At 35.3% G+C, this 26,440-nt stretch overlaps 1 pseudogene; it reads left to right on the plus strand.

Moving 5' to 3' along the window:
* The first annotated feature begins 6,111 nt into the window (after positions 1 to 6,111).
* Positions 6,112 to 9,055, plus strand: LOC127128168 (heat shock protein 83-like; annotated as a pseudogene).
* Positions 9,056 to 26,440: the final 17,385 nt, after the last annotated feature.

The raw sequence follows: 26,440 nt of genomic DNA on the forward strand, positions 1-26,440 counted from the left end.
CATCCACGGTAGTGATGATTTGAATTTAAGAATCTCCGATGAACGAGAAAGACATTCTTCTGACCAAACTCCAAGCGCTTCCAATCTGTTTTATCTTCACAAATAGGACATGCACATTGACCTTTTATGCTATACCCTGATAGATTTCCGTATGCTGGAAAATCATTAATTGTGCCAAACAACATCGCCCTCAAGTTGAAACTTTCTTTCCTATATCCATCATAAACCTCCACACCGATCTCCCACAAAATCTTTAAATCTTCGATTAAGGGCTTCAAGTACACGTCTATGTCATTCCCTGGTTGTTTAGGTCCAGAAATCAACATAGCCAACATCATGTACTTACGCTTCATACATAGCCATGGAGGTAGGTTATAAATCATAATAATCACAGGCCATGTACTGTGTGAGATACTCTGGATACCGTGTGGGTTCATTCCATCAGTAGATAATGCCAAGCGAAGGTTTCTTGATTCTTCTCCAAATTCAGGATAATCATTATCAATTTTCAACCACTGTGGTGAATCTGCCGGATGTCGATACTTTCCATCTATAATTCTTTCATCTGCATGCCAGGTCAAGTGTCTTGAATCGGTTTCACTACGAAACATGCGTCTAAATCTCGGAATAACAGGAAAATACCACAAGACTTTTGCTGGAGACAACTTGTTCTTATATCGCGAGACACCGCATTTAGGACACTCATTTAACGATGCATACTCATTTCGAAACAAAACGCAATCGTTTGGACATGCATGTATCTTATCATAGCTCATGCCAATAGAGCACAACATCTTTTTGGTCTCATATGTTCGATTGGGAAGAACATTATCCTCAGGAAGCATATCTTTCAAAAGGGCTAATAACTCTGTGAAACTTTTATCCGATCATCCATTGCCCGCCTTTAAGTTGTACAACTTTATTACCGCAGACAATCTTGTGAATTTAGTGCAACCATCATACAAAGGTTTCTCTGCATCACTTACCAACCTCTCAAACATTTCGGGACAATCCTTAAGATCTCCTTCAAGTGCTTCTGCAATCTCTTCAACTCGATCACAATCGTATGTATCTGCGCCACTATAGTTTGAGGCATAGGTCGTACTATCCCCCGGTTCAACATTCTCGTTACTTTTCTCACCATGCAAATTCCAACATGTATAACTTCGATCAATTCCATGCCTCATTAGATGCGATGTCAACTGAACTGCGTCAACCCGTTTCCCATAACAACAACCCAAGCAAGGACATATCATTCTACTGGGGTCTTCGGCGTGCGCAACGGCAAACTTAACGAATTCTGATACCCCATTCTCGTACTCTCTCGACAATCGATTGGAAGACATCCATGTATTATCCATTACTAATCAGAATAAACAAAAAACAATTTCAGAAGAGAAACCAAAAATGGGATGAGACAAAACAATTTCGCTTTATTGAGTTAGTCTCTGTGCAGGGCATTCATGTCTCCATTTACTCTATCAAATAACATCCATACCTAAACTTCTTAAGTTACTAGCTACGCTATGTACACTAAGTTACTAGAATCAAAGGTTTCTAATGTCTCTATAATGCAACCATAACCGAACCCTAACAACAGTCTTTGAATGTGATTCATAGCGATATCAAATTCAGCAATTTAAAAACCAACCGCCAATTGCCTAATAAACCCAAACTATTTAAATGACTATGAATATTGAAACTTTACAGGTCGAAACAAACGTAGCATAGACAACAATAACATAAAACTAAAATGGGGCAAAGCTAAAACAAAGCAATAGTGCAAGTAATAATGTATGCTAGAATAAATACACTCATAAGCTGCATCGTGTACCTTTGATTGGTAGAAGGAGGAAACGTCGTAGATCTAACAGAGGTGGAAGGAGAACGCCTTAGAAGTAGTGAAAATCGTAGCAGTGAGAACCCTAACGTGAAAAAGAACGAAAATAACAGAGAGTGAAATAACAAAACGCGCAGTATGTTATAATTTTAATGTTTACTAAAGGGGACCTTAGAGGGCGCTTGTGGGAAAAAAGCGCCCTCTAAAGGGGGCCTAAGAGGGCGCTTATGAAAGCGCTCTCTAAGGCTTTCCAGAAGCGCTTTATAAACTGGAAATGCACATGGACTTATAACAGCGCTTTATTAAAAGCGCCCTCTAAGGGTAACCTTAGAGGGCGCTTTCTAAAAAGCGCCATGTATTGTTGTCCCTCTATCTCCTTCTTATTTTTTCGCTTCACCTTAGAGGGCGCTTTATTACAAAAGCGCCCTCTAAAGTGCGCTGTCTATTGCTCCTTATTTTTTCGCTTCACTTTAGAGAGCGCTTTTGTAATGAAGCGCCCTCTAAGGTGCGCTGTCTATTCCAGTTTTTGGCGTAGTGTCTGTGTTTGACATGAAGGCTATGCTTTTGGTTTTCTTTTCAGATCCATCATTCATTCTCATCTCAAATGTTTGGAGGGAACCAATTAGCTCATCAAATCTCATGTTGGAGATGTCTTGAGACTCTTCTATGGTTGTCACCTTCATAGCAAATCTCTTAGGGAGTGACCTGAGTATTTTTCTTACTAATTTTTCATCTGACATCTTCTCTCCCAGGGCTCCTGAGGCATTAGCAATTTCAAGGATACTCATATGAAATTCATGAATATTTTCATCTTCTTTCATCCTTAAATTTTCAAACTTGGTGGTGAGCAGTTATAGTCTAGACATCTTAACTCTAGAGGTGCCTTCATGAGTGGTTTTGAGAATGTCCCAAGCATCTTTAGCCACCTCACAGTTGTTTACCAACCTAAAGATATTCTTGTCTACTCCATTGAATATGGCATTCAATGCTTTAGAATTTCCAAGGTCTAGATCCTCCTCCTCCTTGGACCATTGTTCTTCAGGCTTCTTGTCAGTGATGGCTTCTCCTTCCTTAGTAATTACTAGATGTACCCAGCCTGTTAACACAGCCTTCCAAGCCTTATTATCCAGAGATTTTAGGAAAGCTATCATTCTAGGTTTCCAATAGTCATAGTTAGATCCATCCAAAATTGGTGGCCTATGAACAGATCCTCCATCTCTCTCCATAGTACCAAAAAGTATTGTCCCTAGATCTCACCCAGAACCAGAGCAGGATGCCTGCTCTGATACCAATTGAAATTCTGGTATCAGATATGAGATGTTGAAGGTAATGTCACGACACTAATATCTGAATAATGCGAACAGGATAAAGATAAAGAATAGTAATGCAAGAGACACAAGCAATTGTTAACCCAGTTCGGTGCAACTCACCTACGTCTGGGGGCTACCAAGCTAGGAAGGAAATCCACTAAATAGAATCAGTTCAAAGACTCTTAGTACACTCCACAAGTTACAGTCTTTTTCCCCTAATCTCTACCCGTGTGACTTCTACCTAAGAACTCTTAGATATGAGAACCCACTCACTCCCCCTCAATCACACCAGTGATTTTAAACAACAATTACTTATGAAAAGAAGACACTCTTCAAAGACACACACTTGATCTTACTTAGCAACTTCAATCAAGTAGACACACACTTGATCTTACTTAACAACTTCAATCAAGTAGACACACACTCATGCTTACAAGCTTAGAGTGACAAATTACAACTCACAAGTCAGATCAATACAATCATCTATGGATGAATTGAATGGCTTACAAGTCACACGACCACACAAGACACAAACCCTTATTCTCTCTCAATATTTCGCTCTGTATTGGTTGTGTATCAAATCAGGTTTTCCACGTCCTATTTATAGAAGCATTCAGCTGGGCTTGGACATCTTGAAACCCTAAAACTATTTTCTAATCAAATCTTCTCATGACAATTGGTTAGATCTCCTTGAAAAATAAGTAAATCAGGTTGTAATTAATGATTGAATGCGTGTGTAAATCAGGTCTTGAATCATACATAGATTGCCATTAAAAGCGCAATCACATAACACATAACATTCACCCTGAATGTTCTGTGTACAGACGTCATGACATCGGGTCTGACATCCTGGAATAATCCTGCATAATTCCATTTTAAATATCCAGCAGGTACATAATATCAGATGTCATGACATCGTGTATGACATCCTGAAACAATCCTGCATAATTATGTTTTTAAACCACCAGCAGGTACAAGATATCTTATGTTAAGACATCACATGCAACATCTTGTGAACACTCTTTGTTTTACCAAAATTGCTGCCAACACTTAGAACCAACACCTACCTATAACCGCTTTGGTGCAGGAAACATATTTCATACTAGGGGCGCTATTTGAGAGTCGACGTTTCAAATGGAGTTCAGTGTTGCAATCTGGACAGTTGTTCAGTGATGGTTCAATGAAAATCATTAGACATGAAGCTGCCAAAGCAAACACACATGTAGTCACGGTGTTTGATCGCACTAAAGGTTGGTATAGTGTTACCGAGTCCATGGATCACAATGAGGGCATGCCGATGGGACATTACAGAGTCGAACTAGATAGAGGTTGGTGCGACTGCGGAAAGTTCCAAGTATTTCGTACACCCTGCTCCCATGTCATTGCGGCATGCTCAAAGGTTCGAAGGGATCCATCATACTTGCTATCTGAAGTTTACAAAGTCATTAGTCTATCAAATGTTTATAAAATTAGTTTTCCCGTAGTGGCAAAAGAGGATTACTGGCCAGAATATCAAGGGGACATCGTTTGGCACAATGAAGTTATGCGAAGGAAGAAAAAGGGTCCCCCAAACAGCACACAGATTTGAACCGAAATGGATACGGCGAACAAAATGGTTAGATTATATAGTTCATGCCGTCAGTCAGGCCACAATCGTAATAACTGTCCTAGTGTTGGAACGAGCACAACTAGATAAATTCACATGTACCTCTGTTGCAATATATGAAAAACTAAATTCATTTCATATTAGACGTCTGTGACGAAAATACCATTACATAAATAATAACACAAACAATTAAAACAACTAGAATACAAGAACTATGCGATTACAACCATCAAAACAATTTTGAACATGTAATGCATCATCCTACGAGCGTCTTGGTCGATCTTAATATCCACTCATTCGCGCACTTCTCCATTTTAGTTGAACGTAGATACAAACCATTGTATTCTTCTAATCCTTTCACCATCTCTAATTTCTCCCTCTAACCAAGTATACAACGTCCAATTAAGACGTTCAAACGTATCTGTGTTCTAGAGCCGAATTTGTAACGGAGCCGCAACGGCAAAAAATATTACATCGGCATTTTGCTTCTGAATGTATGCAGACATGGTTAAAACACAAAAACTTGAAGGTGAATGAAGTTGAATTAGAGAAAATATGGTAGTATGAGATGATTTTGTGTGAAAATATGGCATCCAAGACGTGGTATTTAAACAAAGATGTCATAAAATGCATGCGCCAAGAGGCTTGGTGCCCAACATGACACAACATGTAGGCGCCAAGGGCATTGACGCCTCCACTTAAGGCATCATGCAGGCGCCAGGGGCATTGGCGTCTCCTCATGAGGGTCAATGCATGCGCCAAGAGCATTGGCGTCTCCTCATGAGCGCATGCGTCAATGCCTTGGGCGCCTCCTCTTGATCCTTAAGGGATGTGTCGGTTCATCTGGCGCATCCTCTTCTAAAAGTGGTTTTTTTTATTTTAAATATTTGTTATTTTCAAAAAAAAAAAATGGTCACTTTATATATATATATATATATATATATATATATATATATATATATATATATATATATATATATATATATATTTATAATTTTAATAATAATTTAAATATTAAAAATAATTTAATTTAAATGAATACAATTTTATATTATATGTTATATAAATGATAAAATAATTAAATATGAAGTAATTTAAAAGATGAAAAAAAATTCTTTAATTTTAATTTTATTAATTATACTTAAAAATAAATTGTTTTTCTACATTAATATTAGAGTTTCTTACACTGAATTTCCGGCGCCAGGTTGTGTTGGTCCTTTGAGAGGGAAAAGCCCCGAACATTCCAGATTCAGCAGTTATAACGGAACGTTCTCGATATTTCAAAACGACGTCGTCTTTTTTAACTTCATTCCAAAAAAAGAAGAGGAAAAAGTGGAAGAACAAGAAAAGGATCTAGAGAGAAATAGAAGAATCCAGAAGCAGTTGATTCAACAATCAACACACTATATATTAATCTCTTCTCATTCCATTCCATTAACTCGTCGAAGCAGCTCAATATTCTTTTTGCAAATTCGCATCCTACAACTCTCTCGCTCTCTCTGCAATTCACTTTCTCTCTGTTAGTTTCGTTTCTTTATCAAGTAACAATGGCAGACGCAGAGACGTTCACATTCCAGGCTGAGATCAACCAACTTCTTAGCCTAATCATCAACACGTTCTACAGCAACAAGGAGATTTTCTTGCGTGAAATTATCAGCAATTCTTCCGATGTAACCACGTGCCTCTTCAATTCCTCAAGTTTATCTTACTTTGTTAATTCTTACTCCATTGTCACGGTTTTTGTTATGTGGTTTTTGGTGCAACAGACTTTGGATAAAGTTTGTTTTGAGAGTTTGACTGATAAAAGCAAGCTGGATGCTCAGCCTGAACTTTTAGGCTTGTGCCTGACAAATTGACAGTGGCATTGGAATGACCAAAGCAGGTAATGTCTATGATTTAGTGTAGCTTTTGTCAAAGACTTAAATTGGAATTTGGAACCTGTTTCTGAAAATTCTTATTTGTTTTTTATTTTTTTAGATTTGGTGAACAACTTGGGTACTATTGCAAGGTCGGGAACCAAGGAGTTCATGGAGGCACTGCAGGCTGATGATCGGGCAATTTGGTGTTGGGTTTTACTCTGCTTACCTTTTTGCAGAGAAAGTCATTGTCACCACCAAACACAATGATGATGAGCAATACGTTTGGGAATCACAAGCGGGTGGCTCCTTCACTGTTACAAGAGATAGTGAAGGCGAGCAACTTGGAAGGGGAACTAAGATCACTCTTTTCCTCAAAGAGGATCAGGTACTTTAATCAACAACTCAACTCCTTTCGTCTAAATTTTGTGGAGAAGTTTAACTATGATGCTATCCAGTGTACTATTTTGTTTAAAAAATATCTTATTTTCTCTAACATGTCACTTTTTGAAAATTTGTTTTAACTTTTCCAACCCATAAATGATATTTTGCCTTTAATTTTGTGTGATAATTTAGTCCTTAAAATTTATAAGATGTCAATTGACTCACTGAAATTATTATTATTCAAAATCAAAAACCTGCTATCATATTTCTATATTTTCAATGATTTTAAATTAGTGATTAATTTTGTCAACAGCTGGAATACTTGGAAGAGAGGAAGATCAAGGATCTTGTGAAGAAGCACTCTGAATTCATTAGTTATCCAATTTACCTTTGGACTGAGAAGACTATTGAGAAAGAAATCAGCGATGATGAAGATGATGAGCCCAAGAAAGAGGAAGAAGGGGCTGTTGAGGAAGTTGATGAGGACAAGGAGAAAGCTTCCAAGAAGAAGAAGATTAAGGAGGTTTCTCATGAGTGGGGACTCATCAACAAGCAGAAGCCAATCTGGCTGCGTAAACCAGAAGAGATCTCCAAAGATGAATATGCTGCTTTCTACAAGAGCCTCACTAATGGAAGAACACTTGGCTGTGAAGCATTTCTCTGTAGAGGGACAGCTTGAGTTCAAGGCCCTTCTCTTTGTCCCGGAAAGGGCTCCCTTTGATTTGTTTGACACCAGAAAAAAGATGAAGAACATCAAGCTTTATGTTAGGAGGGTTTTCATCATGGACAACTGCGAGGAGCTCATACCCGAGTACCTTGGATTTGTAAAAGGTGTTGTTGACTCTGATGACTTGCCACTCAACATCTCTCGTGAAACGTTGCAACAGAACAAGATTTTGAAGGTGATCTGGAAGAATCTTGTGAAGAAGTGCATTGAGATGTTCAATGAAATTGTGGAGAACAAGGAAGATTACAACAAATTCTATGATGCTTTCTCTAAGAATTTGAAATTGGGTATTCATGAAAGATAGCCAGAACAGGGCTAAGCTTGCTGATTTACTCAGATGCCACTCTACAAAGAGTGGTGATGAGATGACAAACTTGAAGGACTATGTTACAAGAATGAAAGAAGGCCAGAAAGACATCTATTACATCACTGGAGAGAGCAAAAAGGCTGTGGAGAATTCTCCTTTCTTGGAGAGACTCGAGAAGAAGGGGTATGAAGTTCTCTTCATGGTTGACGCCATCGACGAGTATGCTGTTGGACAGCTAAAAGAGTATGACGGAAGGAAACTGGTTTCTGCTATAAAGGAAGGATTGAAGTTGGATGATGGGACTGAAGAAGAGAAGAAGAAAAAAGAGGAAAATAAGAAATCATTTGAAGATCTTTGCAGGGTCATGAAAGACATATTGGGAAACAAAGTGGAGAAGGTTGTTGTGTCTGACAGGATTGTTGATTCACCTTGCTGTTTGGTGACTGGTGAATATGGATGGACTGCAAACATGGAAAGGATCATGAAAGCTCAGGCTCTGAGGGATAGCAGCATGGGAAGCTACATGTCTAGCAAGAAAACAATGGAAATCAACCCTGATAATGGTATCATGGAGGAGTTAAGGAAGAGGGCCGAAGCTGACATGAACGACAAATCGGTGAAGGACCTTGTGCTGCTGCTTTTTGAGACAGCTCTTTTGACATCAGGTTTTAGCCTTGATGAACCCAACGCATTTGCTGGACGGATTCATAGGATGTTGAAGTTGGGTCTTAGCATTGACGAGGAAGAGACTGGTGTGGATGATGTTGATATGCCTCTGTTGGAAGAGGATGGTGCTGAGGAGAGCAAGATGGAGGAAGTGGACTAAAGACCTGTCTGTTGAGGTTTCACTCCTACTAACTACTGTTATTAGATTGGGATTTTGCATGTTAAAAGATGGTGAAAGTATGTTGGATGCTTCTTGTGTCTGTTATTTTTATCCTGAATAGTTATAGGTCTTGGTTTTGTCATTGTTGTATCTGTCTACTGTGATCTAATCAATGAAAAATGGTTCTTTCTCTTAACAATGCTTATGCATGGTAGATTTTGTTAACTTTGTTTACAAAACGTCTATCTAAAACTAATGCAGCATACGTGGTAGTCATAACTTAATCAAATGTCATTGGTCATCCAATGATAAATTTGTAAATTTGTTGCATCTTAGTATATCACTCATCAACAGGTTGTTGGGGAAACAAATTAACTAAATGAACATTCACAAAAATACAGGGTCCCTTAAAATATGTATCACCTTAATTTTAAAATAGTTTTAGGGGTGCATACACAGAGAAAATTGTAAGTATATTTAGATTGAGAAAGCACTACGTGATGTTAAAACAATTCCAGCCTTTCCAGGTTTTGACTATAATATATATTTGGACGTTAAATTTAAATTTATAATCACAAATAAATTTCTAAAATGTCCTCTAGGTATTTTCAAACTAGATGGTAATCATCATTATGACATTTTCATTTATTAGATTTAAATAATATAACAAGTGTTGGAAATTATATATCAGTTTAACATTAGGAGTTAATTTTAAGGAGGAGAATGTTTCTATTGATTATCTAATAAAATATAATAATATGAGATCGATCTTTTGCGGAACTTTTTATAGGATTTACTGTGAAATTTTATTTTCTAAATTATTTTTTTATTTTTTTCTTCCATTTTCACTTGTACCAAAAAATGACATTAGGTAAACATGCCTAATCTATTTTAGGGGTGTATGCAGCAGTTTTAATGTAAAAAATATCTGAACTGCAAAAGAAAAAAAATGCGATTTGATTTAGTTGAATTTTAGAAATAAAATCAAACAAACCATTGCGGTTTAAGTTGGTTGGTTCAATTTTGTATAAGATTTTTATTGAGACATATGTACATCTTATAGAGAACATAATAATTTTGTATTTAATCATTTATACATTACTTAATAACAACAAAACTCATCATATTTAGATAAAAATTTCTCATTTAATATATAAAAATAAAATTAGACAAAAGTTAAATAAAAAATATAAAAGATAGCATAAAATAATATCAAAAATATTATAATAAAAAATGAAGTAGAAGAGAGATTAGAGAAGATGAAAACGAAAGAACATAAAAGGTGCAAGATTAGATAAGAAATGTACGATAAAAGCGTAATTGAAAGAGAAAACAATAACATAAAAAATAAAAATAAAATAGTAAGAAAATAAAAAACATAGGAGAGAAGGTATTAGAGTAGAAGATGTGAGACGTATATTGCAAAGAAAATGCGAAGAATGTGCGATATTATTATGAGAGATTTGAGAAAGTTGAAATTAAAACCTAAGCGTAAGCAAAAGAATATTTGTAAGGTTAAGGCATAATAAGTTTGCGTTTTGGATTGAATGTGAAATAAGTAAAATTTTGGTCGTAACATAATGCAGTTTTATTTGGTTTAGTTTAGTTTACGAAATACAAACCGTAAATCAAACTGATCTGCACAATTTTATTAAAAAATACCTAAATACATCCGAACCAAATGCGAATTTTTGCGATTTTGATTTGGTTTGGTTTGGTTTGCAGTTTTTTATTGGGTTGGTTCGGTTTTGAACACCCCTGCCCTGACCTATCTATTTTGGCACGATGAATTCTTATTTTTTCATAAATGTAATAGAATCCTCAATTGAATTCTCTTAATTTTTGTCTTTGCATTTTTTCTTTGATTACAAAGGATTGAGATATATTTATAAATCTATAGATTTCATCTGAGTTAGTTACAAGTCTCCTTAAATCTAGAGATTAGTTTCTTAAGTTTTAGAAATTAGTTAAGAGTTGTTGGGGATAATTAGATAAAATATTATACTTTTTTAATACCTCATACAAGTTGAACTACGAGGGAGATACATGGATCATTCACTGTAAGTTTATTTCTAAACTTTTCAAACATGAAAGGTGGCAAGGCCTTAATGAGAATATCATCATATTATTGATGTCCAGGAATATGCATAACTTGAAGTTGTATGGCCAACACTTTTTCTTTAACAAAGAAAAAGTCTAGCACCATGTGTTTGGTGCGAGCATGAAAAATAGGATTGTGAGTCAAGGATATGGTATTCGTGTTGTCACTGTAAATAGTTGGAGGTGAATAAAAAATGCTCAACTCTTGTAGTAGTGAGTGAATCAAAAGAAATTTTGAAGTTGCAAAGGCAAGGTTGTGATATTCAACTTCAATGTTAGGATGATATAGGAGTGATGTTTCTTGGCCACCAATAAATTAATACGCGACTTAGAAACACATAGACCTCAGAAGTGGAGTGACTATCATCAAGGTCAGATACCCAATCAACATCAAAATAGGTTTTAAGTGAGATATGATAGTGTGTGGCAGATACTAGTTGAAGACCCCAAGAGATGTTGCCTTTGAGACACCTAAGAATGTGTTTGACAATTAGCCAGTGAGATGCAAAAGGTGCTTCCATGAACTGATACACTTTGTTGACAAAAAGCAAATGTTAGATCTAGGGTAACATATTTCAAAGCTCCAACCACAAATCTATGAATGGTTGGGTCATGTATGGTATCAGAGACATAATTAGAGAGTTTTAAGCCAACCACCATAGGAGAGGATTCTGGTTTGGGTGAGTAAATATCTTAAAAAGTTTCCTTGGGAGAGTGATATAGCACCATCAACTTTGTTCTTAACTTTTATTCCTAGGAAATAGTCAAGTTGATCAAGATCCTTGAGAGAGAACACATAGTGAAGTTTAGATTAATAATATCATTAACATAGACTAGCATGTAGACCAAGTTAGGACCTTTTGAGTAAATGAAAAGTGAGGGACCATATTTACTTAATATAAACCCAAGATGAATCAGAGAGTTCTTAAGTATGTCAAACCAAAACCTAGAGGATTGTTTTAGACCACATAATACCTTGTGAAGTTTAAAGAATTGGGATTTGTGGGATGACTCAAACCTAGGATGTTGAGTCATGAACACCTCTCCCTCAAAAAGGCCGTTTAAAAATGCATTGTTAACATTAAATTGGTGCAAGTTCCATCCTTTGGATAATACTAAGATGAGTATGGTTCTCATAGTAATTGGTTTAATTACAAGAGAAAATGTTTTTGTATAATCAGCACAATATATTTGTTGAAACCCCTTGGAAACCAGCCTAACTTTGTCTTTCTTTTTTCAGACCCTTTAGGGTTTTCTTTGACCCCGAACACCCATTTATACCACATTGGAAGTTTTCTAGGAGTCAAAGGAACAATAGACCAAGTTTCACACACACACACACACACACACACACACATACACATATATATATATATATATATATATATATATATATATATATATATATATATATATATATATATATATATATATATATATATATATATATATATATAACACAACATTACTCAAAAATATTCACCAATACATAATCAACATAATTTAGCACATCATATAATGATAACCAAACATAATACATATTTATAACACACCATTACTCACCACAACTCACCAATACATAATCACCCCCTTATTCAACAATACTCACCAACTCGACTCTGAATCATGTTAAACGGCAAAATAATTCACTCATCTTATAAACACTACAAGGAAACATTACATTTGGGTTACCCTATACATATTTGACCTCCCAATACGTTACCATATGGTATTACTACGCGTTAGCTTTCCAACGCTTCAAACCGTGCCTCAAACAGAGTCACGAAACTCAAGTTATGATGAAAAGAGTATTTTGAACAAATCCGCCTTCATGATCCTAATCAAGTGTAATATGCAATTCGAATCAAATCAGGAAAGGGCCACCAAGAGGCTATGATTCAAATCAAAATTCAAAGTGTAACCCTATGATTCGAATCAAATTAGTCTGCAATGTTTTTCTGCTTAATTTTCACGAGAATTTCACTCATATGCTCAATGTTTTCAACCTAGACCTATCCCAACTTCAATTTTGAACATGAGTAACCACACCTACTCATATAACATTCAACACATCAATTACGACACATATTTGACATATTAACATTAATTTATCACAAAATCATCAATTTATTCCAAATCTAAGAACATGTTCATCAAACAAAAACCCCATGAACATAATTCTCTTTTACATAATTCTCTTTTTCTATTTATTAAACCTTATTTCATTTATAATTCTACTTTTTTCCCTTCACTTTTCCTTATTCCACCCTCTCACTCTAATTTTCTTATCAATTCAATTTTCACCCCAAAACTCCTAATTCCTTATCTATTTATATGATTTTATATAATTAGCCAAAAATAATAATTTCTCATACTCCCATAGAATGATCAAATAAATCATAAATGCACCAAACACATATAAAATAAATACTAAAATAAATTAAAGTTCAATTAAATAATTAATTGAAAAATCGGGGCGTTACACTTGGGATATTAGGGTTATCCATGAAAGTTGACATCTTTTTTCAGCTGCCATAATAATCGAGTTTGGTGCCCTTGCCGTTGTAGTTGGGTCGTGTTGGTTAGGTTACGGGTGGGCAGGCTGGTTGGTTAAATTGAGACATTGATTCATTTTGGAAATGAAGGAATGGTTATTGTGGTGTTTGATAAGTATGTCTTGGTTGGATGCTTTGACGGTGTGATGTATGGGTGCTTTGGTTGTGTGATACTTGGGTGCTATGGTAGGAAGTGATGGTATCATATGCCTCATCGGTGCTATGGTAATATGTGGTGGCAGCATATGCTTGTTGGTCGTATGAGTCATGTTCTTGGTTTTGTGTTTGTGTGTATGACATGAATTTGTCGCAAACTTGGGTGTACATGGTTTGATAATCATGTTGGGTTGGTTGTTAGGTGTATGTGGTTTGGTAAAGTTGCGGGGTTGGTTGTTGCGTGTATGTGGGTTGACAATTTTGTTGGGTTAGTTGTTGGGTATAGACGTGTTGGTAATCATTTTGGGTGTATGATGACGAAGCTCATAGGTATGGATCGATCAAATACTTTAGGTCAGACACAACTGAGTTGTTGCAATCGATCTATACCAATCTATGTGATTTTTAGTTGGTTTGTATTTGTATGGCATGATAGGTTCATTTATGGTCTGTTGATGACATTGCTTCCACTAACGACATGCATCCTTAGCGAAGTTTCTCCAATCAGTAAAATTCCATTAGGTATCGACTCTAAGTTGATGCCATTGTTCGAAACACAACGGATAAGCTAGGATTTATTGAAGCATTCCGAACTGCAATTTGACACGGTCACTATTGTGGCATCTCCATAACAATGAACTTCATGATCGTTGTTTTTGCAGTCAAAACTGCAACATCTTCGGGGTTAATTTAATGGTCCAAACCCAGATATAGCCTCCAGATAAACTGTAGAGGAAAAATATATTATTAGAATAGTAAATTGTTAATATTAAAAATAAATTACCAAGATGTTGAGTAGTTTAAAAATAATACATCGTCTGGTCCAAGGTGATCCAAAAGATTTCGATAGATCGTTATACAATGTTTAGGTCATTTGTTGTAGTTTATCCCTCAAACGGACCACCTAAACCAAAATAGTGAAAATAAATCATTTATAGTTATTTATAGTATAAAGTAAGTAAATGGAAAAAAATGTTATAAACATACTTTGTCGTGTAGGTGAATGTGAAGTCGTACTCATTGACATTCTCGACCAAGCTCATGCTTGAAGCAAAAAAGCGCAAGAGTAAAACAAACAAGTATGTGTGCATTTTTACACAAAGAACTATATAGATGGAAAAAAATGGATGAACCCCAACTATATGTTCCTATTTTATTTATGTCTCTTAACAAGGGTAAATACATAATATTTAGAGTATTACCGATAGTTTTGGAATATAAAAAGTGACCAAACAATATCATAATATAACATCTAGTTTTAATTATATATTCAGTCTCGGTCGAATCTTCGGTTAATACATATTTTTATAATGTTGCTTAAGGTGCCTTAGAAAAATACCTTGCCCCCTAGTCGATTCCTCAAACAAATCGACACCTCGAAGTTCCTTTGCATATTGCATTGTCTTTGTTAACTTGCCCATTAACAGCCTTTCATTCGATACGTAGACCCAATGGCATGTACACATCCTTTAGTGTGACAGTACATTCACCATTAGGAAGATAAAATGTGTGTGTCTCGAGTCTCCATCTTTCTAGTAATGTGAGGATAAATTTATAATCAACGAAGTATGAGATTGTGTTAAGGAGATTGCCAAAACTGGTAAGTCGTAAATATGGTTCTATCAACATGTCGTGTGAGACATATTCATGTACACGACAACGAAATCTCTTTGGATCCTAACAAAAACACTATACATAATATTTTTTAAAACAAATTATTAAGGAAAATAAAAACATATATTCTTGCAAAATAAAAACTTACAAACTCCACAATGTTGTTGATGGTTCCTCTATGTGTATCACCCATGGCCAAGAGCGCCATTTTTTGGACAGTTTGTGTGAATTTGTTGATGATAAAAATGAGCAAGGAGAATGTGTTTGTTGATGATGAAAATGAATTGAGTGATACATATATTTATAGAGAAATTAATGTGTTGCGTGTTAAATATGTTGCATGCAATCTAACACCTAGACGCCAATGCCATGGGCACATGCTTTATTTTTCTCTCCTAGGCATCGGTCAAGATGGAACATGTAAGGTGTCATGCATGCAGAGGTGGCAGAGTGGCACGCATGCAGGTTGCAGGGTGGCAGGCGTGCAAAGTGAATCAACATGGTATGCATGTTGAGTGCATCAACGTGGCAACTTTAAGGGATGTGCCATTTGGACCAACACCTTTGTATGTGCTTTAATAGATGCACCATACCAAGTGTCTTTTGCATGCATTTTTCCCATGCAAGATTTTGTTTATTTAAGTGCATTCTAAACACATATGCATAAAACATACACTACTCTCAACCCAAAATACACTAAGCTCAACCCAAAATACACTACTCTAAACCCAAAGTACACATGAAATAGCTCATGTACAATAATACATTACCAATGCTCACATCAATGTTGAGATATTTGACTGTGAAATATTCGTGTTCAATTTTCAAAATACCGATATTACCCGGTTTACAATAAACAGGAGATCAAATTTCTCACATTTCAAAGAGAGAATATATGCAAAGTTGCAGTCTGGTCCAATGTCCCAAATTATATACAAAAATCCAATTTTTTTACAACAACCAAGTCAAATATTTGTAGCTAAAGGTTCAAGATGGTGAAGATGTTAAAAATATGTTTCGTAGTCATGAATATTTCGGTTTCAACAATATTGAGTTGTATATTTTTCTACAAAAATCTCAGTAGTCTCAGTTGTCTCATATTGTTAATCAGTCATAAGTTTGTGATCAAACTGAAGTTGCTGTCATTAACGATGAAGAAGAAGAATCTGAGACACAGGTTAATTATATGGTAGATGACTTTGTAGACCACGAGCAAGAGCCATTACCTTTAAGCCATGTGTATTATCCTCCTAATCACATGACAAATATGAACTTGAATGAAGATGAGCCATCCTCAGATATCTTTGATAACCCGTATATGCAAACAAAAGAAGCGTTAAAAGTGAGAGACATGTTTTGTACAAAAGAAGATTGTGCAAGAGCTATAAAAAAATTTCACATGGAAAACTTTGTTGATTATATCGTAGATCGCATTGATGCGATGAGGTACACCATTTTGCGTCATAATGTGCTTTACATGTTCCAGCTTGAAGCATCTTATAAGAGAAATGACTCTTGGGATAAGTTATATGGATCCACCTCACACTTACATTACCACCAATATAATGTAGGATCATCACAAACTAATTTCCCAAATAATATGCCAATAAATATTGCCTTTCGTTAGCAAGGATCTGTCATTGAAGGTGAGTACAATAATTTGTCATATCGTTACATAATACAATACTCCCTCATACATGAAGGCATGAATATTAAGGATTAAGGCTATTGAACGAGTATACAAAAATTGGGAGGATTCGTACAAAGAACTTCCACAATATTTGGTGGCACTTAAGACATATGCTCCGAGAATTGTTGCAATTTTGGAGACACTGCATATATTTACCCCAGACAGAACTTGTGTTAGTGGAAATAGAGTATTCCATCGACTATTCTTCGCGTATCAACCATGCATCAAAGGTTTTGCATTCTACAAACTTATTATTAAAATTGATGGAACATGGTTGTACGTGAAATATAAAAGAATATTACTCATGACCGTGGCACAAGATCACAACAATAATATCTTTCCAATTGCCTTCCCTTTGGTTGAAGGTGGGATTGTTGGTGGCTGGAGTTTCTTTCACAAGAATCTCTGAATACACGTTGCTCTGTAACCCAACCTATGTTTGATTTTAGACAAACATACATCTATTGAGAGTGCATACAATAACCCTGATAACGGTTAGCAAGATGCTCATTCTACACATGTCTAATGCATTAACATATTGCACAAAACTTCATACGGGAGATTAGAGACAAGGTGCTTTGGAAAAAAAATTGTGAACGCATGACAGGGTATGCGTTAACTCAACCATCATTCCAACACTACCACGAATAGATCAGATTATCAAATATGGATGTGTTAAGGTGGGTCAATAATATTCTGATGGAGAAGTAGACCAGGGCATTTGAAAATGGTCAACAATGGGGCGACATGACAACAAATATTGTCGAATCAATGAACTCTGTCTTCAAAGGTATTAGAAACCTACTCAGAACCACGTTGGTGAGAGCAACCTATTTTAGGTAAGGGTCATTGTTCGCGACCAGAGGTTCAAAATGGAGTTTAATGTTACAATTAGGATAATTGTTTAGTGAAAGCTGTATGAAATTTTTGAAGGAGGAAACTACCAAAGCTAACACAAATGTGGTTATAATCTTTGGCCTCGTAAAGGTTAATTCACTATACAGGAGACAATTAACCATACTGAGGGGATGTCAAGGGGATACTATCGGGTCGAACTATATAGAGGTTGATGCGATTGTGAAAAGTTTTAAGTCTTTCAGTATGCCTTGCTCCCATGTCTTTGCGGCATGTTCAAATGTTTGCTAGGACCCTTCCAAGCATCTATTCGTCGTTTACAATGTCATAAATGTATTCAATGTGTACACTAATAGCTTCCCGGTGGTAGCAAATGAGAAATATTGGCCTACATATCAAGGGGACATAGTTTGACACAACGAAAAATATGCGAAGGAAGAAAAGGGTCGCCCTAACAACACGTGTATTTGAACCGAAATGGATTCGGTTGACAAAATAGTAAGATTATGTGGTATATGATGTCAGCCCGAACACACACAAACACATTATCCCAATCTTGGAATAAGCTCCACAATATAATTATTGTATGCATTCTCGATATGTAATTTATTTTTTGTAACCATAGAATTTCATATTGAATATAACTTTCGGTTACAATAGAACGAACACAAACACGCCTAAAATAAAAACATGAACAACAAATAAAAAGACTTAATACTGCAACATATATAAGAGATTACACAACCATTAATAAGAGATTACAACCATTAAAACAATATCATCTGGTCCATACATCAGAATATGGACATCACTGTTAGTTGTAACTGACTCCCGAAAATGATGTGGTTCGCGATTCTCATTAGCAATGTTGAACACCAAAATAAGCCTATCAATTATTATAATTTCCCCCCGCCTTAAATCTCTCTGTCTAACCAACAAATCAGACTCCTCTCAAGATGATCAAAGTCTGAGTGTTCTAAAGTTGGATCAAAGGCTTGAGAATCGAATAACAAACATGAGCATCTCTTTTAATAATCATGTTAAATTTTTTGAAGAAAAACTTAAGAATGAAATTAGAAGATGTGTGGAAAATGGTGGAGAATGAAGAGTCCTATTTATAAAAAATTCTAATACACATAGGTGTTAGAGGCTGTGGTGCCTCCTCTTTAGCTTATAGTGCATGCGTCAGTCCTATTGGTGCATTGGTAGTGCATGCACCAGAGGCTGTGACGTCTCTGTACTTTTTTAATGCACGTGCTATTACTAGTGGAGAAAGATAGTTATTGAGATATTTTAATTAAAAAAGTTGGTTATCTCAATTTTGTTTTCTTTCAAAAAAGTACCCTAAAATAAAATAAGTGTTATGCAAGTTAATTATTACAAATTACTCATATATCCTAAGTTTTATATCCCAAGTTTTGACGGAAAAACCAAATTGATATAACTTCTTAAAACGACCTTACATTATCAACGATATTCTTTTATTGACTTAAGATAACAATGGCTAGTGTTTGAATGAGTTATTATTAGGGGTGGCAAACAGGCATGCCCACACCATTTAGCCTTGTCCTACAAAAACTTGCAAAAAAATGTAACGAGGTGAGATGAACATAGTTGAGGGTGTGGGCATAAAACCTTGTCTCATCCCACACTAAAAGTGAGGACAGGACGGATTCGCGAGCTCTATACATTTTAAGCCTAAAAATACAAAATTTATGTTAAGTTACGTTCGCACAAAAATCCGCAAAAAAACTGGACGGGATGAGGCACACGTTAGAGGGTATGGGTGCAAAGTTTTGATCTGCCTCGTACTAAAGTGCGAGCAAAATAGGTTTGCCCAACTGACCAGATCTGTTTTACCACCCTTAAGTATTTGTAACAACCCGTATAATATATATCTAGAATAATATCATACAAGTGTCATCATTTGGTATTGACACAATCATAAGTGCCTATTGGCATCATTATATACACATGTCCAAACTAAAAACATAAATGACACATGTCATATAATAAAGCCTAAAAAATAAAAATCTAAGAACTATGTACAATATCTTCATTGTACACAACTCCACAACGGAAGATCACGATAACTACATTCCTTGAAACATTAGTAGACAACCTCTCTTGAATTTAACTTGCAAGGAATACCTGAAAAATAACAACAATAATGGGATGAGATAATAATCTCAGTGAGTTCTCCTATCCTATGGGTCCACTCGGCTCTACAGGGTTGCTACCTGATTTCTAACTCAAGTATTCACCTTTCGTTACTTGTGCATCACTCACACAATGTAACTAGTACTTGAGCAACTAAGGGATATTCGCAATGTATGGAAACATGTCACTTGAGTTCATATAACTCAATAAATCACTATTCGGATTCACACAACATCGAACCCCAACCGGACTTACGTGTAGGCCAATGTTTGGTTCACACATACCCGTATGATTCAACTTTCATGGTGGATACCAGGTTCCCCTATGGGACTCGAACCCACTTATAAGAACCATCACTCGTATGGGACTCGAACCCACTTTGAGTATCTTTCACCGTATGGGACTCTAAACCACTTAGGTGTCCACCTTTCCCCCATGTCCATCGTGGTTGGGACTCAAACCCAATTGAGGCACGAATCATTGGTGCCACATCCCCATTTTATGCTTTACATAGTCTCTCAAATGGTATGTGCACAATCATAAATAATTCAGAATACGTGATTAGTTCTCAGTAACAAGTAGGACTTTTGGAACAAAGGTTCCTCACCCAAAATATCAACTCAATTCTCAAGTCATCATATCAATTCTCATGGCATCATAACATGATCCATTCTCATTACATAAATAACACATGTTCCATACAAAGCAGGTTAATGTATCACTCATGTGATTACTTGTCAGTTGTACACACCACAGTACGATTACATCCAAGCATCACTATCTAACTCATTTCATGAATTAAGTTATCTTTCTAAATCATTTACATAGTATTCACCTAGGTTTACCTCACCCATAAGTTTTAATCTTATACTTACACAATCAACATACAACAATTTTATAACATAGTTCATGAATACACATAATAATTTCATTACAAAAACATAAACAATAAATGTACTACAAACATGTTTTTCTTATCATCAATTAATGAAGCATTGGACTACCTTTCCAATGTGTTCGACCTCACGTTTATCGCAGTTACCATTCCCATTTTATGGTGGATACAGGGAAATAATTTGTAAGTACACATAATAGTATAATACCAACAATCAAGTTATAATTCACTTATAATCATGATTCTATCTTACCCATCAATAAAGCATTGGACTAGCTTTCCAACGCATCTGACCGGGCCTCATTCCGAGTTACGAAACTCATTTTAGAGTGAAAATAGGGGAACCAATCGATTGATGTTATAGCCCAATCAATTGGATCAACATTCTGCCATGATTTTTCACTATAATGGAAGGTCCAATTGATTGGTCCATGGTGTCAATCGGTTGACACTTGAAATATTTCCAAAAAATCACATTTCTGAACACTCTTTCTTCCATATTTAACATCCCTAAACCATCCTCACTTATACCCGTTCATGTCTTCATATTTTCTAGCATGTATTCATGAATTTTGTGTCACTATCCAACAAGAATTAACATCAACCAAACACAACATCATGGTTCCAACACAACAACAAAACATGGTACCAATCTCAATATGAATCAACACCAAGAATCATGAAAAACTACTTATCATCATATTCAATCAACATAGCTCACACAAATCATTTTGCAACAATAATCAAACACAAATATCATCATCATCATCAACCTATAGTTGGAGCAAGAATACACAAACCCTAAGTTTTCTCCAAGGCTAAACCACCTAGGAACTCACCTTGAGTCAAGAAGATGGTGAAGATGATAAAGAATATGAGATGATGATGATGATATGGTGAAGATGATGAATGTTTCCATGACTTTTCTCTTCTTCTTCCTTCCTTCCTCTTCTTCTCTTCTTCTCTTCTTTCTCTTTCCCATGTTTTCCTTTTATTTTCTTCTTTCTGATACTTTATCTTTTTCCTTTCTTTCTTATCCACACAAATATATATACATAATATATAGATATAATATAGTATTATGTAATGATACAAAATATTCTCAAGTGATATTTTTATATTCTAGTCCCTATAGCGGTAAATTCATGATCATAAAGCTATGGATAAGCTAGACATCAAATAACAAGAGTCGCCATCGCGCTTTTATTGTTTCCAAGGGAAAAGGGAAAAAGTACGAACAAAACCCAAAAGTAAGAAGTTTTTCAAATCAAAACTAATAAAATGTCAGAGATTACAAGTAAGGGGGTTGGTTACACAGAGGGAAGGTGTTAGCACCCAAAGTGTTCTAGGTACTCCTAGGGAGCCCTTTTTGTGTGCATATGTATTTGATACAAAAATGATGTTTACAAATAAATAGAATGGGGGGATGAGAAAAGAATTCATTAATTATATTTTTGTGTTTGACAAGACCTTCGGACTTGTGCCTACGTACCAACATAAAAATGAGGGATCAAAACCTCGTAGTTCGTGATACAAATTTCAAAGTGGATGCATTGCTTTTAACAAAATTAAGTTTGAAAGGCACAAAGGCCTAAAATAGTTTGAATGAGTTAGTTATTTTTTGGCTTTTTGAAAGTTTAAGTCAAGTATAGTTAAGTTTATTTACAAATTTGATTTAAGAAAAGAAGTTTGAAAATGCAATGGCATAAGGCCAAAGTTTCTATCTTTTTACAAAGTGGTCAAAGTTTAGAACAAAATAAGTTCAAACAAGGAAGATTTTTTAAAAGGAGGGAGAGATTTTGAAATTAAAGAAATGGGGAGAAGATGAAGATACTAATCCTATGCAAAAAATTAAAAATTAAGGGTTGAAAAGATCTGACCAATGGGTAGCAATCCAATAGACAATAATGTCAATAGAAACCCAGATTCACTTGGAAATTTAAAATCAAGTAACACACAAATGCACAATTATATCAATCTTGAAGAGCAAGGAATAAAATAAATATAGTCACATCCAAGCTTAGCCACTCTATGATCTTCTTCAAATTAGCCCATGTAATAGATGAATTCCACAAGTCACAGATTCAAAATAATAGCTTCACAATGATCATGTTGTAGATGAACTCAAAGGGATCTTGAATGATGTATCAGATGAAGTTTCAAATCACAAGCACTTGGTTACATGAAAGTTGGCATTGGCCAAGTCTTTTAGCATAGGAATGTTGCCTAGATTCTAAGTCCAATTGTCCAAGATCAAGCTAACAGTCCACACAAAAGTTTTTTAGGGTTTTTGTTGTTATTATGTACATTAATGGTCAAAGACCACACAAACAAGCAAAATATACACAAACAATATATATTACACAATATGGTCCAAATGGACAAAAGGAAAATTGCATTAACATAAACAATTAGAATGGTATGAATAATGGCAAATGAATAAAGACTAAAATTAAATGACATTAAAGTAAGTGGCTTGAAATTAAAAGTTAGTTGTTAATGAGTTAGAAGTTAGTATTGTTTTTCTTTTGCTTTTCATTTTTAAGTCATTCTTTGGAGAACACTCAACCCACTTATCACAAGCATGGATCCTTGAGCCAAGACATCTTCCAAAGGAAGGAAAAAAGGCCAAGTTTCCACACAATACCATGAAAGAGGGGAGACTTACAATCTCACTAACTAGAATGATATGCCTTTTGTGTCAAAAATTTAGCGCTATGTTAAGCAATCGTAATTGGACTTATGTAGAAGTCACAACTATTTGAGGCCGGGCAATAGAATTTTGGTGTTAATGCATGTTAGAGACATAATATAATGGACTATGCTCATGAAATATACCACACACAAAAAGAATATGCAAAAGAGGTGGCCTAATCTCATCCATACTTATGTTGATTTTTCAATCAAACTAGCCTTAGGACTTTGAGATATCATAGGCCAAATGAGATGAATGCATAAAGAATGGGAATGAGATGAAATGGGAAGGGGATGGATCAAAACTCAAATTGGTCAAATGAGGACTTTTACCAAATTAATATCGTTCATTCATTTTGGGAGATGGAATATACATTCCATCAATCCCCTAAATCCAATGATATTAACTTGACAAAGTCAAATCAACCTTGACCAAGGCCCAACAACAAGAGTCAAACTCAAACAAGTCATTATAATTGGTCAACACAATTAATTAACATTTATTCAAATTAAAAAGACTAAAATAATACATTTAAATTAAATATGGTTTGTCAAATTCCTAAAACCTCATCAAAACACCAAACAAAATGGCCATGAGATTTATCATAGGTCAAACAAGGTCAAAGGACCTTGGAGAAAAAATTTCAGAATTTTTAAAGACTTAAAAGTATTTTTAAACAATTAAAAATGATCACAAAATCAATTAAAGCATGAAAAATATTAATAATGATCCAAAAAATAATTTTAATTCAAAATATGAAAGAGGAAATTATTTGAAATTTTTTGGTGAAACTCTCATATTTTTTGGATCAATATAAAAATTAATATGAATTAATGAAAATAAAAGGATTAAAATGAAAATCAGAAAATAGCAAAAAAATGTGGACCGCTTGATCTCCCTCATTAATTGAGGTGGCAAATCAAGTGGTCCTCAGCGCACGTTCCACAAAGGACACTAGTCAATACGCTGCAGGGATGGTATGCAAAACCAAGGCACAAAATTAAAACATTTGAAAAGGATCATGTGGTTTGGAGAGATGCCAACACATCGCCGAAGCCAGAGCTCCGGTCTTCTTCTCCGGTGGACCTCACCGGACGGGTCCACCTTCAACCATCACCAAAATAAAAAAAGGAGGACATGATCTGAAAAAAAAAATGGCGTAGAGCACGAATCTGACCTTAATTTTAACTAACTCCACATATATAGAAAGATATGAGGAGTTGAATTTTGAGGTGTGTCAACTAAGTTGCTTCGATTTGACCTCTAAGCAACTCAATCTTCTTGCCTACATTGGTAGGACTTCAGACAACAAAAGATCCAAGAGAATTGAGTGAGAATCGAAGAGATAAAGTTTTCTGAAAATTACCTTCAATGTTGTGCAGTTCTTGATGTTGCTTGCTCCAAACACGATCTGATCACACTTGAGAAGCTAGCAGGAACTGATTAAAGAGGTTGCAAGGCTTTGGATCCTGGAGTTCTTGAATCTCCAACAGTTGAGATTCAAACTCAAATTTCAAATTTAAATTTCTCAAGTTTTCCTTTAGAATGAGAGGGTTTCAATGGGGGGCAAAGATGGCACACAAAGTCTTCTTCAAATGAGCTCAAAGGCCTTCTATTTATAGACAAATGGAATGATATTTGCACACTTCAAAATCTATCCAAAATTGGCAATGTGGATGGCACGAGTGCATGGGCATGTACAAGCCCATGATGCAATGCAATAAGGTCCAAAATGATTCCAATTAAGGTCTGAATGAAGCTTGAATGGCAAGGCACTGTGAACTGAAATTTGTGCAATTGATTCTTTCCAATGATGCAGCCCTGTTAAAGCCATGCGCAGACCTAACAATCTTTGTCCAAAATGCATGAACTTGGGTTCTTTGGAAAGCTTGGATCAAGGAGAACAAGTATGATGTTGAACACTTTTTCATTTGGAGCTTGTAACATGGAGAATTTTGAGGTGGAAGTTTGGAAATTTCAACATGTTGAAATTTTTTCTAAGTGTCAAGCCATATATCTCAATATTCCACCTTGCTTAACTTTTTATGTGAGTTTCAAATGAGAAAAGTGTCTTCACCAAAGTTATATCTCTTTCAAAGACCTTCAAAATGGTCACTAATTTCATGTCATTTGGATTTATAATGATAGAGTTATGCATTTTTGAAGTTTGGAAAAATCACTTGTTCAATGGTATAGGTCAAAAATGACCTATAATGTAACCTCATATCACATGCTCATAAAAGTTGAATTTTCTTTCACTACAAACATCAAAGTTGAAGTAGACATCTTGAATTTGATTGTTCAACTTGGAAATATTTCATCTCATAAAAAATGAGCAAGTTATGGCCTTGGGAAGTTGACTTTCAAATTAGGGTTTAGACAAAATGATGTATAATGTTTCAACATAGAAAATGATTTTCCAAGCAAAATCAGCTCTAGGTCTCAACATGAAAGTTGTTTGTAATATGATTTAAAGTAACGTTTCTCTTGGAATCATTTTCATATGGTGAAAATTTTAAGAGATAGGGTCTAGGGAGACCTAGTTTTGATCAGATGAATTCATCTGGCCAACCACCATCAACCAACTTGCTAACCTTCAATTATTTGGACTTTGTAAGACCCAAATTTTGACCCTAAGATCCCTCATGCAATTTCATCATAAACATCAGCATTGGGATCATATCTTGGCATTCTCCTTACCCCTCTTTCATTGGGTTTATTTTGGGAGAGATCACCAAGCACTTTGTGATTATATCATACTTGTATTTTATCATTTCACTAACCAAAATACCAAAAATATGTCTTTGTATTTGCCTAACTCTTTTGTAGGTAGGGCATGATCTCATTGATTCATCAAGTTCACA

Source organism: Lathyrus oleraceus, chromosome 1, assembly GCF_024323335.1.
Source record: "Lathyrus oleraceus cultivar Zhongwan6 chromosome 1, CAAS_Psat_ZW6_1.0, whole genome shotgun sequence".
In the NCBI taxonomy this organism is placed as follows: Eukaryota; Viridiplantae; Streptophyta; class Magnoliopsida; order Fabales; family Fabaceae; genus Lathyrus; species Lathyrus oleraceus.